The sequence below is a fragment of the Pristiophorus japonicus genome, chromosome 12 (assembly GCF_044704955.1).
Source record: "Pristiophorus japonicus isolate sPriJap1 chromosome 12, sPriJap1.hap1, whole genome shotgun sequence".
Taxonomy (NCBI): domain Eukaryota; kingdom Metazoa; phylum Chordata; class Chondrichthyes; family Pristiophoridae; genus Pristiophorus; species Pristiophorus japonicus.
The window spans coordinates 195798980-195815932 of NC_091988.1; positions in this window are offsets into that span (position 1 = coordinate 195798980).

Genomic DNA, 16953 nt, shown 5'->3' on the forward strand with positions numbered 1-16953 from the left:
TTTATGTGACCTCTGCTGGTGTCCAGCTCGTGCCATCTGACCTCAATCACAGTAACTAGTGCCTCCATTTCACCCTGGAAGAAATTCTTGGTCCTTGCACCATGTTGCATCTTGTATTGCAGCTCCAATTTTTCCAATGAGAATTAAAGTTCTCACACACAACTGGCTCTGTAAAAATGGCCAATTGCAGACCGGGAGCTGTATTGCGCATGTGCGCCCATAGGAATCACGTCAAAAACGTCCTTTTTTTTTTCCACGCATGCGCAGAAGGTGCGTCATCGTTTTTTCGGCGCAGACATTAGGCTCCACCCCCCGAGGCTACAGGACAGGCTGCGCGGCGCCAGTTTTGAAAAATAGAGCGGGGAAACTTGGCACATTTATTTTTGGAGTAGTTCTGGCCTAGAAAAACAGGCGTAACTCTGGCAATATGCCAAAAAATGGCTTTGGGCAAAATTGAGCCCATAGAATGGTTATAGCACAGAAGGAGTCCATTCGGCTTGTCGAGCCCGTGCCGGCTCTCGGCAAGAACACTTCAGCTAGTCCCATTGCCCCCCCCCCCCCCCTCCCCAACCGTCCTTTCCCCGTAGCCCTGCAATTTATTTTCCTTCAGGGACTTATCCAACTCCTTTTTGAAATCTGTGATTGAGTCTGCCTTCTCCACCCTCTCAGGCAGCACATTCCAGATCCTAACCACTCGCTGCATAGAAAAGTATTTTCTTATGTCGCCTTTGGTTCATTCGCCAATCATCTTAAACCTGTGTCCTCTGGTTCTCGACCCTTCCGCCAATGGGAACAGTTTCTCTCTATCTACTCTGTCCAGACCCCTCATGATTTTGAACACCTCGATCAAATCTCCTCCCAACCTTCTCGTCCCCAAGGAGAACAACCCCAGCTTCTCCAGTCTATCCACGTAACTGAAGTCCCTCATCCCTGGAATCATTCTAATAAATCTTTTCTACTCCCTCTCTAAGGCCTTCACATCCTTCCTAAAATGCGCTGCCCAGAATTGGACACAATACTCCAGTTGGGGCCAGACCAGTGTTTTATACAGGTTCATCATAACTTCTTTGCTTTTGTACTTTATTTATGAAGCCCAGGATCCCGCTTTCTCAACCTGCCTTGCCACCTTCAACGATTGGTGCACAGATGGACAAGTGACCTGTTGGACCTCTGACCAAATCTTCTTCCATTTCCTACATTACAACAGTGACTACACTTCAAAAGTATGTCATTGGCTGTAAAGCGCTTTGGGACGTCCTGAGGTTGTGAAAGGCGCTATACAAATGCAAGTCCTTTCTTTCTTTCTTTCATCCATACTCGAGCTGCATTTTAATTATTTCTGAGAATCCACCTTCCCTGATCTTAAAAGCTTTTTGGTGAATAATTTAATTGAACCAAATTCAAAAAACAAATAAAAACAGAAAATGCTGACAACACTCAGTGTTAGGTAGCTTCTGTGGAGAGAGAAATAAAGTTAACATTTCAGGTCGATGACTTTTGATCAGAACTGAAAGATGTTAGCTATATAACATTTTTGTTTAGCAAGTACAGAGGCAGGGAAAAGGGGGGAGGAAGGAACAGAAGGGAAGGTCTGTGATAGGGCGAAAGGCAAGAGAGATGAAATGACAAAAGGGATGATGGTGCGAGGTTAAAGGAGATAGCAATGGGACATGTAAAGAAACAAAGGATGGGCCTAGAGAGGTGTAAATGGCTACGAGAGAATCATTACCAGCACCTGCTGTGTGAAAAAATGGGGCAGAGGTTATGACCTGAAATTGTTGAACTCAATTTGAGTCCGGGAGGCTGTAAAGTGCCTAATCGAAAGATGAGGTGCTGTTCCACGAGCTTGCGTTGAGCTTCACTGGAACAGTGTAGGAGGCTGAGGATGGAGAGATCAGAATGGGAGTGGAGTCGGAGAATTAAAGTGACAAGCGACCGGAAGCTCGGGGTCAGGTTTGCAGAGTGAACGGAGGTGCTCCGCAAATCGATCACCCAATTTGCGTTGGTTCCCCCTGTGGTATATGCAAGCACTCTAATAATGACTCCAGGAGGTAAGGGTACTTGAACTGTAGTGACCTTAGTCCTTAGTCCCAAGAGGTGAGCTCCCTTTTATACTTGGTTACATATAAAACATAGAAAATAAGTGCAGGAGTAGGCCATTCGACCCTTTGAGCCTGCACCGTTTTGAGTAAGCCCCATTGAGATCAGGTCTCCAGCAGCAACACCCTCTGGTAGTACAGGTATAGTGTATAGAAACATAGAAACATAGAAAACAGGTGCGGGAGGCCATTTGGCCCTTCGAGCCTGCACCGCCGTTCAATAAGATCATGGCTGATCGCAGACTGAAATTATGTACGAGAGAGGATTAATTAGCAATCTGGTCGTGCGGGGCCCCTTGGGGAAGAATGACCATAATATGGTAGAATTCTTCATTAAGATGGAGAGTGACACAGTTAATTCAGAGACTAGGGTCCTGAATTTAAAGAAAGGAAACTTCGACGGTATGAGATGTGAATTGGTTAGGATAGACTGGAGAATGATACTTAAAGGGTTGATGGTGGATAGGCAATGGCAGACATTTAAATATCACATGGATGAACTACAACAATTGTACATCCCTGTGTGGCGTAAGAATAAAAAAGGGAAAGTGGCTCAACCGTGGCTAACAAGGGAAATTAGGGAAAATGTTAAATCCAAGGAAGAGGCATATAAATTGGCCAGAAAAAGCAACAAACCTGAGGACTGGGAGAAATTTAGAATTCAGCAGAAGAAGACTAAGGGTTAAATTAGGAGGGGGAAAATAGAGTATGAGAGTAAGCTTGCAGGGAACATAAAAACTGACTGCAAAAGCTTCTACATATACGTGAAGAGAAAAAGATTAGTGAAGACTAATGTAGGTCCCTTGCAGTCAGAATCAGGGGAATTCTTAATGAGGAACAAGGAAATGGCAGACCAATTGAACAAATACTTTGGTTCTGTCTTCACTAAGGAAGACACGAATAACCTCCCGAAAATACTAGGGGACCAACGGTCTAGCGAGAAGAGGGAACTGAGGGAAATCCTTATTAGTCAGGAAATGGCGTTCGGGAAATTGAAGGGACTGAAGGCCGATAAATCCCCAGGGCCTGATAGTCTGCGTCTCAGAGTACTTAAGGAAGTGGCCCTAGAAATAGTAGATGCATTGGTGGTCATTTTCCAACATTCCATGGACTCTGGTTGAGTTCCTATGGATTGGAGGGTAGTTAATGTAACCCCACTTTTTAAAAAAGGAGGGAAAGAGAAAGCGGGGAATGATAGACAGGTTAACCTGAGATTGGTGGTGGGGAAAATGCTGGAATCAATTATTAAAGATGTAATAGCAGTGCATTTGGAAAGCAGTGACACAGTCGGTCCAAGTCAGCATGGATTTATGAAAGGGAAATCATGCTTGACAAATCTTCTAGAGTTTTTTGAGGATGTAACTAGTACCGTGCATAAGGGAGAACCAATAGATGTGGTGTATTTGGACTTTCAAAAGGCTTTTGACAAGGTCCCACCCAAGAGATTAGTGTGCAAAATTAAGGCACATGGTATTGGGGGTAATGTATTGATGTGGATAGAGAAATGATTGGCAGACAGGAAGCAAAGAGTGGGAATAAATGGATCCTTTTCAGAATGGCAGGCAGTGACTAGTGGGGTGCCGCAGGGTTCAGTACTGGGACCCCAGCTATTTACAATATACATTAATGATTTAGATGAAGGAATTGAATGTAATATCTCTAAGTTTGCGGATGACACTAAGCTGGGTGGCAGTGCGAGCTGTGAGGAGGCTGCAGGGTGACTTGGACAGGTTAGGTGAATGGGCAAATGCATGGCAGATGCAGTATAATGTGGATAAGTGTGAGTTTATCCACTTTGGTGGCAATAACAGGAAGGCAGATTATTATCTGAATGGTGACAGATTAATAAAAGGGGAGGTGCAAAGAGACCTGGGTGTCATGGTACATCAGTCATTGAAGATAGGCATGCAGGTACAGCAGGCAGTAAAGAAAGCAAATGGCATGCTGGCCTTCATAGCGAGAGGATTTGAGTAAAGGAGCAGGGAGGTCTTACTGCAGTTGTACAGGGCCTTGGTGAGACCACACCTTGAGTATTGTGTGCTGTTTTGGTCTCCTAATCTGAGGAAGGACATTCTTGCTATTGAGGGAGTGCAGCGAAGGTTCACCAGACTGATTCCCGGGATGGCAAGACTGACATATGAAGAAAGACTGGATCGACTAGGCTTATATTTACTAGAATTTAGAAGAATGAGAGGGGATCGCATTGAAACATAAAATTCTGACGGGATTGGACAGGTTAGATGCAGGAAGAATGTTCCTGATGTTGGGGAAATCTAGAACCAGGGGTCACAGTCTAAGGATAAGGGGTAAGCCATTTAGGACCAAGATGAGGAGAAACTTCTTCACTCAGAGAATTGTGAACCTGTGGAATTCTCTACCACAGAAAGTTATTGAGGCCAGTTCATTAGATATATTCAAAAGGGAGTTAGATGTGGCCCTTACAGCTAAAGGGATCAAGGGGTATGGAGAGAAAGCAGGAATGGGGTACTGAAGTTGCATGATCAGCCATGATCATATTGAATGGTGGTGCAGGCTCGAAGGGACGAATGGCCTACTCCTGCACTTACTTTCTATGTTTCTATGTTTCTATGAATGCCTGGCTCACTTTGATTGCCTTCTGCAGGGTGACCGTAGTGTCCGTAGAGAGCAGTTTATGGAAGAGCCCCTCGTGGCCAATTCCAATAACAAAGATATCCCTTAGTGCTTCGGTGAGATGGTCGCCAAAATTACATGATGCAGCCAATCTTCTCAGATCTGCAGCATATTTAGCAATTTCTTGGCCTTCGGGCCGCCGGTGCGTGTAGAACCAGTGTCTGGTTGTGAGGATGCTCTCTTTAGGTTTGCGTTGTTCTTGTATTAAAGTTACAAACTTCACATAGATCTTAGGTGTCGTCTTCGCTGGGGCTAGCAGGTACATGACAAGGCAATGGATAGTGGGCCCACAACTGCTGAGCAGGATGGCTCTGCGCTTGTCCGCCAGCGAGGCCGGTGAGTCCCCAGCCAGGTCGTTCGCGATGAAAAAGTGTTCTCGCCTTTCCACAAAGGCATGCCAATCTTCCCCATCAACGAATTGATGGAAGTTGCTTTGGTTAGACATGTTGTGTGTGAAAATTCGTAACCTCATTGCCAGTTGTGGTATATGCAAGCACTCTAATAACGACTCCACAAGGTAAGGGTACAGCACTTGAACTGTAGTGACCTTAGTCCTTTATTGCAACTCCTAGAGTGAGGATACCAAGAGGTGAGCTCCCTTTTATACTTGGTTACCTGCAGTAGGTCTCCAGCAGTAGCACCCTCTGGTGGTACAGGTATAGTGTATACAGGGTGACGATACATTCAGTGGTCTAGTGTTACAGTATATACATTAACATGCATACATAACACCCCCCAACGTCGAGAGACTGCATTATGAGCTGCGGATACTAATGTTAGAGATTTAACAATTTGTAAGCAAGCACGAAGCCAGGTAAAGGTGGGGTGGGGAAGAAAGTGCAAAGGGTGAAGGTCAGTGATAGGATGGAGGGCAGGAGTGATAAAATGACAAAAGGCAGGATGGCGCAAGGCAAAAGGGCCAAGTAAAGAAACAAACGATGGGTCTAGAAAAGATGTAAATGGTTACAGCAGAATAGCAGAGGATAAGGGAGCAAACCAAACACTATCGTCCAACTCACTAAATACAAGTCAGTGTGAAAGCCTTTCTGTAGTCAGCTGCTCGCATAGTCCTTGAGTTTTCTCCTGTTATCCCATTCAATAAGTCTGACCATTCCTTAATACTTGCTTATTTTGATCTTCCTGGTGCGATAGAATGACTGCTTTACTTCATTGTAAGCCAGTTATAACAAACAATAAACTTCTGCTCTAACATTTCCGAGAGTGACACCCACACAGGGTGTGCAAGGATTGAAACAGCAAGATCCCCCAAACTGTAAACTCTGCTCTAAGAAGGAAGGGTCTGACTGGGTTCAGTGAGGACTCAGATTACAGGTGAGCTTGGCAGGGTGAATGACCCTTTCTGGTTCTTGAGTTTGTACGCGAGAGCGGGTGTGACCAAGTCTGACAATGTGAAGGAGTTGGAATTAGCAAGCACAGTTTGAAGCTGAGGTGCTGCTGAGTTAATGACTGTATCTGTGCTGATGTTAATTCAGCTCCATCACGCTGTCAGACTCAATAATTCCTCCCAGCCACTTTATGTCCTCTTACACCCCATTGAAAACAGAAGCCAAATCGTGCATTAATTTCAGTTCCTGCTTGAGGTTGTAAAAGGTAATACCATTTAAAAAAATGACCTGGAATGAGTCTTTGACATCAGGTTTCTGTCTCCACAAAATGTAGCAGAACACACAAGCACAGGAACGATATTAGTGAATGAACACTTAACAGGTTTGTGTAGCATTCCTATGTCTGGTAGTTTTAATAGAGGTGCTAACCCACTTGAAATAAACAACTTAAAGCCTCAGTTAAAATAGCAGGCAGAGGAAGGATGTGTGAGTGCATTAAGTTTTTATCTATTTAGCTGTCAGCCGTAGCTCAGTGGTAATGCTTTCACCTTTGAGTCCAAAGATTGTGGGTTCAAGTCCCACTCAAGACACATGAGCCTATAATCTATGCTGACACTTCTGTGTAGTACTGAGAGAGTGCAGCCAACTTTTGGATGAGACGTTAAACCGAGGCCCCCTCTGCCCTCTTGGATGCGCTTAAAAGATCCATGGTACTTTTCCGAAGAATAGCGGGGGAGTTCTCCCCCGGTGTCCTGGCCAATATTTATTCCTCAACCAACATCACTGAAAAAATAAACAGATTAACTGGTCATTATCTCATTGCTGTTTGTGGGAGCTTGCTGTGCGCAAATCTGCTGTGTTTCCTACATTGTAACAGTGACTGCACCTTAAAAGTACTGTAAAGTGCATTGGGATGCCCTAAGGTTGTAGAAAAAAAGACTTGCATTTATATAGCGCCTTTCACGACCACCAGACGTCCCAAAGCACTTTACAGCCAATGAAGTACTATTGGAGTGTAGTCACTGTTGTAATGTAGAAAACACACCAGCCAATTTGCACACAGCAAGCTTCATAAACAGCAATGTGATAATGAGCAGATAATCTGTTTTAATGATGTTGATTGTGAGATAAATATTGGCGAGGACACTGGCGATAACTTCCCTGCTCTTCTTCGAAATACTGCCATGGGATCTTTTACCTCTACCTGAGTGGGCAGACAGGGCCTCAGTTTGACATCTCATCCGAAAGACGACACCTCCAACTGTGCAGCACTCCTTTGCACTGCACTGCAAGTGTCAGCCTAGATTTTTGTGCTCAAGTCTCTGGAGTGGGATTTGAAGCCACAACCTTCTGATTCAGAGGTGAGGGAGTTACCAACTGAAGCATGGCTGTATAAGTACAAGCTCTTTTGTTCCATAACTGCTAATATCACCAACTGCCTCCTGCTCGGAGATGCTGCCGGTGACATAGCTCAGTTCTATAATAATACAACAGAAGCAGCAACGACTTATGTCTAATGCTACACCATTCACGTAGAAAAACATTCCCAAGTTGTTTCACGAGGCACGAGGAAAAGGGATTGCTCAGCCAAGGGAACAGCGATTAGGATGGGGTGACCAAAAACTTTGCCAAAGGGGTGGGTTTTACCGGAGACCCTAAACGAGGAGAGGGAGGTGGAGGAACAAGGGGGTTGGAGGCTGGGAATGCCAGCGAGATACAATAAAATGGAAGAAGCGAAAAGTTTGAAAGGGGCATCATCTTCTGTTTGGCAAACTTTTTTCATGCTTAGGAGACCAATATTTGATTTTTTGTCACAGCGATGCCATGTATGTGCAATTTGCTTTTGACATAATTTAGGTTATGTCCTTGGAAACAATCCCCATGAACATTGTTTCATGAAGTTATTAAAACAACGACCTTGAAATGGGTTTGTGCCGGTTGGCACTGCAGTGGAGCTGGGAGGAGCTTTAAGCAGCGTAGGTTAATTGCATGTAGACTATGCTTTCCTGAAAGTCTTTATAGTGCAGCCTAATTTGGCAAAGGGCCTAACATCTATTGCAGGCATGGACTCTGGACGCCTCCTTTTCTGCCTTTAACAATATGGTGGACGGCTCACTTTGGGCACACAATGAGCACCCGCCCGCCGTATCCGATGCTTAGGTGCCCGTGTCACGCCTGAAAGATTGGCGTGGCGTCATCGCGTCTCTCAGCCCAAATCTCAGGGTACATGAGCGTAGAGCAGCTACCCAGCCGTCGACACGCTGCATGGTTTTTCTGACCGCTCGCTGGAAAATGGCCCAGCGAGCACTCACTGGTCAGGGTCTCCACATGAAGAGTAGTCAGTTGGGTGAGGCAGTGCCAGGACCTGTGGGCTTTCAGAGGAGGGGGAGGAACGAAATCCAAAGGGAGGCCACCGCAGCAGTTGGGGAATTTAAGTTAATTAAATAAATGCAGAAAGATTGCAAAGTGCCGCGGTACAGCGGGACCTGGGGATACTTGTACATGAAACACAAAAGGATAGTAAGCAGGTACAGCAAGTGATCAGGAAGGCCAATGGTATCTTGGCCTTTATTGCAAAGGGGATGGATTATAAAAGCAGGGCAATCTTGCTACAGCTATATAAGGTATTGGTGAGGCCACACCTGGAATACTGTGTGCAGTTTTGGTTTCCATATTTACAAAAGGATATACTTGCTTTGGAGGCAGTTCAGAGAAGGTTCACAAGGTTGATTCGGGGATGAAGGGGTTGACTTATGAGGAAAGGTTGAGTAAGTTGGGCCTCTACTCATTGGAATTCAGAAGAATGAGAGGTGATCTTATTGAAACGTATAAGATTATGAGGAGGCTTGACAAGGTGGATGAAGAGAGGATGTTTCCACTGATAGGGGAGACTAGAACTAGGGGGCATAATCTTAGAATAAGGGGCCTCCCATTTAAAACTGAGATGAGGAGAAATTTCTTCTCTCATAGGGTTGTAAATCTGTGGAATTCGCTGCCTCAGAGAGCTGTGGAAGCTGGGACATTGAATAAATTTAAGACAGAAATAGACAGTTTCTTAAACGATAAGGGGATAAGGGGTTATGGGGAGCGGGCGGGGAAGTGGAGCTGAGTCCATGATCAGATCGGCCATGATCTTATTGAATGGCGGAGCAGGCTCGAAGGGCCAGGTGGCCGACTCCTGCTCCTATTTCTTATGTTCTTATGTAAGTTAAGAGGAAAGAAAATGAGGTGTTGAGATTGATAGGGTCATAGGAGCACAGTGGTAATGTTACTTGACTTGTAATCCAAAAGCCTGAACTAATAATCTGGAGACAAGAGTTCAACTCCCACCATGGCAGCTGGGGGATTTAAGTTAATTAAATAAATCTGGATGAAAAGTTAGTATCAGTAATGGTGACCTTGGAACTATTGGATTATTGTTAAAAACCCATCTAGTTCACTAATGTCCTTCCTTTAGAGAAGGAAATGTGCTGTCCTTACCCGGTCTGGCCTACATGTGACTCCAGACCCACAGCAGTGTGGTTGATTCTGAAATGACAGCTTGCCGCCACCTTTTTCAAGGGATGGGCAATAGATGCTGACCTTGCTGGTAACATCCAAATCCCATGAATGAAATTTACTTATTTTTTCAGCAATAAGGAAATAAGGGGCTATGAGGAGTGGGCAGGGAAGTGGAGCTGAGTCCATGATCAGATCAGCCCTGATCTTATTAAATGGTGGAACAGGCTCGAGGGGCCAGGTGGCCGACTCCTGCTTCTATTTCTTATGTTCTTATGTCCTTGTAATATATTTGCATCATGGGTTCTTTGCTTAAGAACTCATAGCAACACATTGCTATTAAGAACTAGTTGATTTATTAACAAAGGTTTAACAATCACACGACACATTACCAGTTCATCCACTAGGCTCACAACTGCATACCTCAACGTGGATGACCTGGACCCAACTGACTGGGGTTTAATTGCGTCTTGTGAACATCAAGTGACTGGCTAAGCCACTCACAATACAACAGCCCCACAAACCTGTGAGTATCACATACGTCACAGTGACCAGAGGGGCTGAACTCCTGCCTCCCCCTTCAGTGCAACCGCTTATTTGGGTTGGACGTATTCCTGGTGGTTTTAACCATGACCTCCGCCTGCAACTTACATAGCCTGTCAAACAACCCTTTCTTTGTCCATCGTCAATATTTTTGGAACTAAGAAAAGATCAATCATGATCTTATTGAATGGCGGAGCAGGCTTGACGGGCTGCATGGGCTTACTCCTGCTCCTAATTATGTTCTTATTAAAATGAACAGAAAAAAATACAATTTTTTAAAAAGCTTACTCCTGCTCCTAATTATGTTCTTATTAAAATGAACAGAAAAAAATACAATTTTTAAAAATCACCCTGTGATTTTTCTCCTGGATCACTCGCAGCAGCGTCCCAGAGATTAATCTTCAACTGCTGGGGATTCCAGGACAATCCTGAACTGTTGGTGACCCGACTGCTTATCCTGATTTCTCTATTACAGTTCTCCGCTGTTGCTTGGTTTAGTTTCCCGCTACACGAATAACTTGCTCGGTGCACAAACATTGCACCCGCAGAAATACATCACAATTGGCAGAAAGGTGCGAGTCCCCTTTCCACTGCAAGAAAAACATTGCAGAGTGCGTCCACGATTTACAGTGAGTCTGGCACCTCCAGAGAAAAAAAAAGGGCTACCATTTTGCCAAGAAAGCGTTTGTCTCGGGCTCCAAAGTGTCGGGACTGGTACGTCCACACCCACTCGGTGAAAAGCCAGAGAAATCTGGCGTGAGCGAGGCAACAAAGGGTGGGGTGTGGGGAATGAAACAGGCAAAGAAGCAAGATTCGTTCATTTCCATACAGCTGGCCAGATAAAAGTGGCAGACGTAGGGAGCGAGATAAAAGGACATTGGGATTTTAAGAAAAGAGCAATCTCCCCTTCTCTTCTTTTTGGCTGAACCGGCAATCATTATTAGCCTTGCGGAGCAAGTGTGATTGCGTGTTATTAACATAAATTATCTCGCCCCCCTGGTCCTGAAAGGAACACATTAGGTTTCTCTTACTTCACACTTAATTACCGTAGTTACTCGGCTGTTGCCAGCGGATAGAATAGGGACAGCAGACGGGCGGGCCTGAGCCAAATAGGGCATAAGTAATGTATAATCTGTTAACGCCAATGAAGAGAGCAACAGTGCATTCGGATGTGGAGCTATCGATAATTGTAATTATAGAGATTCCTGTTTCGAAAAAAAATAGCATCCACTGTACTTTCATTTTAGCCACGCTGGAGGATTGGGAGGAGGAAATCAAGATGGGAGCTCCTGTTAAATTAAAAATAAGTAAAGGGATGGTTGAACAAGCTGGGGCTCTAGTACTGAGGGCTGACCTGATAGGTCATTAAAATTATGAATGGGGTAGATGTAGAGAAGATGTGGTGTATTTGGACTTCCAGAAGACATTTGACAAGGTGCCACATAAAAGGTTACTGCACAAGATAAAAGTTTACGGGGTTGGGGGTAATGGCATGGTAGAGGATTGGCTAACTAACAGAAAACAGAGAGTCGGGATAAGTGGTTCATTCTCTGGTTGGCAACCAGTAACTAGTGGGGTGCCGTAGGGATCAGTGTTGCGACCCCAACTATTTACAATCTATATTAATGACTTGGAAGAAGGGACTGAGAGTAACGTAGCCAAGTTTGCAGATGGGAGGAAAAGCATTATGTGAGGAGGACACAAAAAATCTGCAAAAGGACATAGACAGGCTAAGTGAGTGGGCAAAAATTTGGCAGATGGAGAATAATGTTGGAAAGTGTGAGGTTATGCACTTTGGCAGAAAAAAATCAAAAAGCAAGTTATTATTTAAATGGAGAAAGATTGCAAAGTGCCGCAGTACAGCGGGACCTGGGGGATACTTGTGCATGAAACGCAAAAGGATAGTATGCAGGTACAGCAAGTGATCAGGAAGGCCAATGGTATATTGGCCTTTATTGCAAAGGGGATGGAGTATAAAAGCGGGGAAGTCTTGCTACAGCTGTATAAGGTATTGGTGAGACCACATCTGGAATACTGCGTGCAGTTTTGGTTTCCATATTTACAAAAGGATATACTTGCTTTGGAGGCAATTCAGAGAAGGTTCACTAGGTTGATTCCGGGGATGAGGGGGTTGACATATGAGGAAAGGTTGAGTAGGTTGGTCCTCTACTCATTGGAATTCAGAAGAATGAGAGGTGATCTGTTCGAAACGTATAAGATTATGAGGAGGCTTGACAAGGTGGATGCAGAGAGGATGTTTCCACTAATGGGGGAGACTAAAACTAGAGGGCATGATCTTAGAATAAGAGACCGCCCATTTAAAACTGAGATGAGGAGAAATTTCTTCTCTCAGAGGGTTGTAAATCTGTGGAATTCGATGCCTCAGAGAGCTGTGGAAGCTGGGACTTTGAATAAATTTAAGACAGAAATAGACAGTTTCTTAAACGATAAGGGGATAAGGGGTTATGGGGAGCGGGCAGGGAAGTGGAGCTGAGTCCATGATCAGATCAGCCATGATCTTATTGAATAGCGGAGCAGGCTCAAGGGGCCATATGGCCGACTCCTGTTTCTATTTCTTATGTTCTTATGTTTCCACTTGTGAGGGGAGACCAAAAACTAGGGGCCATTAAAATCAGATAGACATTCATAAATACAATAGGGAATTCAGAGACTTCTTTAAGTGGTTAGAACATGGTACTTGTTACCGGTCAGCTGTGGCTCAGTGGGTAGTTCCTTGCCTCTGAGTCAGAAGGTTGTGGGTTCAATTTCCTCTCCAGGGACTTGAGCACAAAAACTCTAAGCTGATACTCCAGTGCAATGTTAGATTGAGTGCTGCACTGCTGGAGGTGTCGTCTTTTGGATGAGATATTATACCAAGGCCCTGCCTGTCCTCTCAGGTAAAAGATCCCATGGCACTATTCTGAAGAAGAGCAGGGAATTTATCCCTGGTATCCTGGCCAATATTTATCCCCCAATCAACATAACAAAAAAAAACAGATTATCTCGTCATTATCACTTTGCTGTTTGTGGGACCTTGCTGTGCTCAAATTGGCTGCCACGTTCCCTACATTACAACAGTGACTACACTCCAAAAATACTTCATTGACTGTAAAGCACTTTGAGACGTCCGTGATTACGAAAGGCGCTATATAAATGCAAGCCTTTCTTTCACATGGCGTGGCTGAAGCGAGTAGCACAGATGCAGTTAAGGGGGAAGCTAGATGAAAGAGAAAGGAAGAGAAGGAAAAGCTGATAGGGTGAGATGAAGAGGGGTGGGAGGCTAAGTGAGTGGGTAAAATTTGGCAGTTGGAGTATAATGTGGAAAAATGTGAGGTTATCCACTTTGGCAGAAATAATAGAAAGGCAAATTATAATTTAATGGAGAAAAATTGCAAAGTGCTGCAGTACAGAGGGACCTGGGGGTCCTTGTGCAAGAAATACAAAAAGTTAGCATGCAAGTACAGCAAGTAATCAGGAAGGCAAATTGAATGTTGGCCTTTATTGCAAGGGGGATAGAGTATAAAAGCAGAGAAGTCCTGCTACAACTGTACGGGGTATTGGTGAGGCCACACCGAGAGTACTCCGTACAGTTTTGGTTTCCGTATTTCAGGAAGCATATACTTGCACTGGAGGCTGCTCAGAGAAGGGTCACGAGGTTGATTCCGGAGATGAGGGGGTTGACATATGAGGATAGGTTGAGTAGGTTGGGCCTGTACACATTGGAGTTCAGAAGAATGAGAGGTGATCGTATTGAAACTTATAAGATAATGAGGGGGCTCGACAAGCTGGATGCAGAGAGGATATTTCCACTCATTGGGGAAACTAAAAATAGGGAACATAGTCTCAGAATAAGGGGCTGCCCATTTAAAACTGAGATGAGGAGAAATTTATTCCCTCAGAGAGTTATAAATCTATGGAATTCTCTGCTCCAGAGAGCTGTGGAGGCTGGGTCATTGAATATATTTAAGGTGGAGATAAACAGATTTTTGAGCGATAAGGGAGTAAAGGATTATGGGGAGCGGGCAGCGAAGTGGAGCTGAGTACATTATCAGATCAGCCATGATCTTTTTGAATGGTGGAACAGGCTTGAGGGGCCAAATGGCCGACTCCTGCTCCTATTTCTTATGTTCTTATGCTCTTGTTCATGTGGTTTATAAACGCCGACATGGACCAGTTGGGCCAAATGGTCTGTTTCTGTGTTGTAGACTTGATGTAACTTTGCAACCATGTAACATTCAGCATTGTTCCATTATTCCTGATTGTGGGCCAGTGCAGGTTCTAAATTACAAAGTATTACAAAGTAATTACAGCAGAAAAACAGGCTATTCAGTCCCACAGGTCCGTGCCGGTGTTTATGCTCCACACCAGCCTCCTCCCACCCTTCTTCATCTCACCCCATCAACATATCCTTCTATTCTTTTCTCCTTCATCTGCTTATCTTGCTTCCTCTTAAATGCATCCATGCTATTCACCTCAACTAATCCTTGTGCTAGCGAGTTCCACATTCGAACCATTCTCTGAGTAAAGGAGTTTCTCCTGAATTCCCCATTGAATTTATTGCTGACTATCTTTTATTTATGGCCCTTAGTTCTGGTCTTGCCCGCAAGTGGAAACAACTTCTCTGCAATTTGCAATCATTGAACAAAATATATTACACAGTCTTTTCTGGGATGCTACTAATTCCAGACGTCTTTATTGCATCTCAACATTTATAAATGTTATCAATGGCAGCAGCATGTTAATAGCGAGTAAGCCAGTGGTATCCTTTCCTTCTCTCCCCCACCCCTGGCACTTGAACCATTCCCATGTTAACCTTTGTCTCTTACCCTATGCAATGAGGCTAGATCCAGTAGTCAAACACTGCTGTACCTCAATTGCATTGGTAAAAAAATAGGAAGCAATCAGTGTTTCAAAGGAAGGAAATGCACTTTTTTAAAGAATTTCATTCCGATTTTCTTTTTTTAAACAAACCTTTATTTAGGCAGCTAATCCCATGTGCCACTTGTGTGGTTACGACATGTACAGATACGGGAAGGTCCCAGGTACAATGTGTGCTCAGCACTGAGTTAGTAGGTATTTCGGTCAGGGGAGCAGTACTCGTGCTATATTAGAGCTTCGCGCCCTCACGAAAAATCAGCCAGGGCTCCCACTCCTGATTGTTGAGTAGATTGGGCCTGCACTCTCTGGAGTTTAATAGAATGATAGGTGATCTCATTGAAAAATATAAGATTTTGAAGGGGATTGACAGGGTAGATGCTGAGAGGTTGTTTCCCCTGGCTTGGGAGACTAGAACTAGGGGGCATAGTTTCAGGATAAGGGGTAGGCCATTTAAGACTGAGATGAGGAAGAATTCTTTCACTCAGTGGGTTGTAACTCTTTGAATTCTCTACACCAAAGGGCTGTGGATATTCAAGGCTGAGATTGATAGAGTTTTGAACTCTAGGGAAATCAAAGGATATGGGAGATCAAGCAGGAAAGTAGAGTTGAGGTAGAAGATCATCTTATTGAATGGCGGAGCAGGTTCGGGGGGCTGTATGGCCTACTGCTGCTTCTAATTCCTATGCTCTCTTATGTTATCCATTGATGCGAGTTGGAAGGTGTGCTAATGTAAACAATGGACAAGGACAGAGTCAAGCAGAGCTGTGATACCTCTCCCTGCCTCCCCCATCGCCCCATCCCTCAAACCCTTTGGATAAATGGCCTGACCATACTTGCTGTCTAATTTCACACATAGGTGGCAATTCTAATCCCTAAAGATGGATGGGTTTGGGGTCGGATGGAAAGTAAAAATGTTAAAAATTTCAAATCCATCCCCAATCCATCTCCAACCCGCCCACTTCCAGGTTTTATGAGCGAGGAACGGGATCGGGCAACCAAACCGCTCCCAGGAGGCAGATTGGTCATTTAAATATTATAATGAGGCTGCATGCCTCATATTTAATCTCTATTTTGAATTTCACCCTGGCTGGCCGGGTTGTCTCGGGCCTCGGGAAACGTGGCAGCTAAAGGGAGGCGAGGACGGCTGGATCCAGCAGGTAAGTACCTTTCCTGTATCCTACTGGATCCAGCTTACCTTCTTCCCCTCACCCCGCCCTCTGCCCCGAGTCACGATCTCCCACCAACTCGACCCTTCCGCTCTTCCCTCCGGCCTTTCCAATCACTCCTTCCTTCCGGCACCTCAGAAGTGTCTCCAGTTCCCAATGTCTCTGATTCTCCGAAATGTCTCTGACCCCCACCCACCTCCAATATCACCCTCCCTCCTCTCCGCTCCCCGGCTGTGGCCTAGTGTCGCAGGCTTTTCCGCCCAACAGCCGCCCAGCCTCACAATTTGGCTGGCTGCCGCCGGGAACGGAGACTAAAATGTTAATCAGATGCTGCTGTTAAACTTGGCAGGGCCTGAGGGAAACCCGAAACAGTCCCCAATCATTCCTTCCCCACCTCCCCGTATATATCAGGGCCGTAGAATCTCATAGCACTGGAGGAGGCCATTCGGTCCACGTGACTGTGCTGGCTCTTTGAACAACCTATCCAATTATTTTCACTCCCCGCTCTTTCTCCATAGCCTTGCAAATGTTTCCTTTAATGCAGAACATGAAGGCTGCTTAGATGTGGCCCCGTATTAGTCTAATTTACAGTTGGGTCATGTGGTGAGTTGCATGACAACACAAAATTAAACAAATTTAGTATATAGCTTAAAAAAATGCCCAAATGCCTGATAGAGATGTTATCTAGTCCACAGACATTCTCGGGTATAATTGTGTATAATGCACTTTATGGAAACAGATTTAAAGCATCCTTCTTTAACTCAACATTTT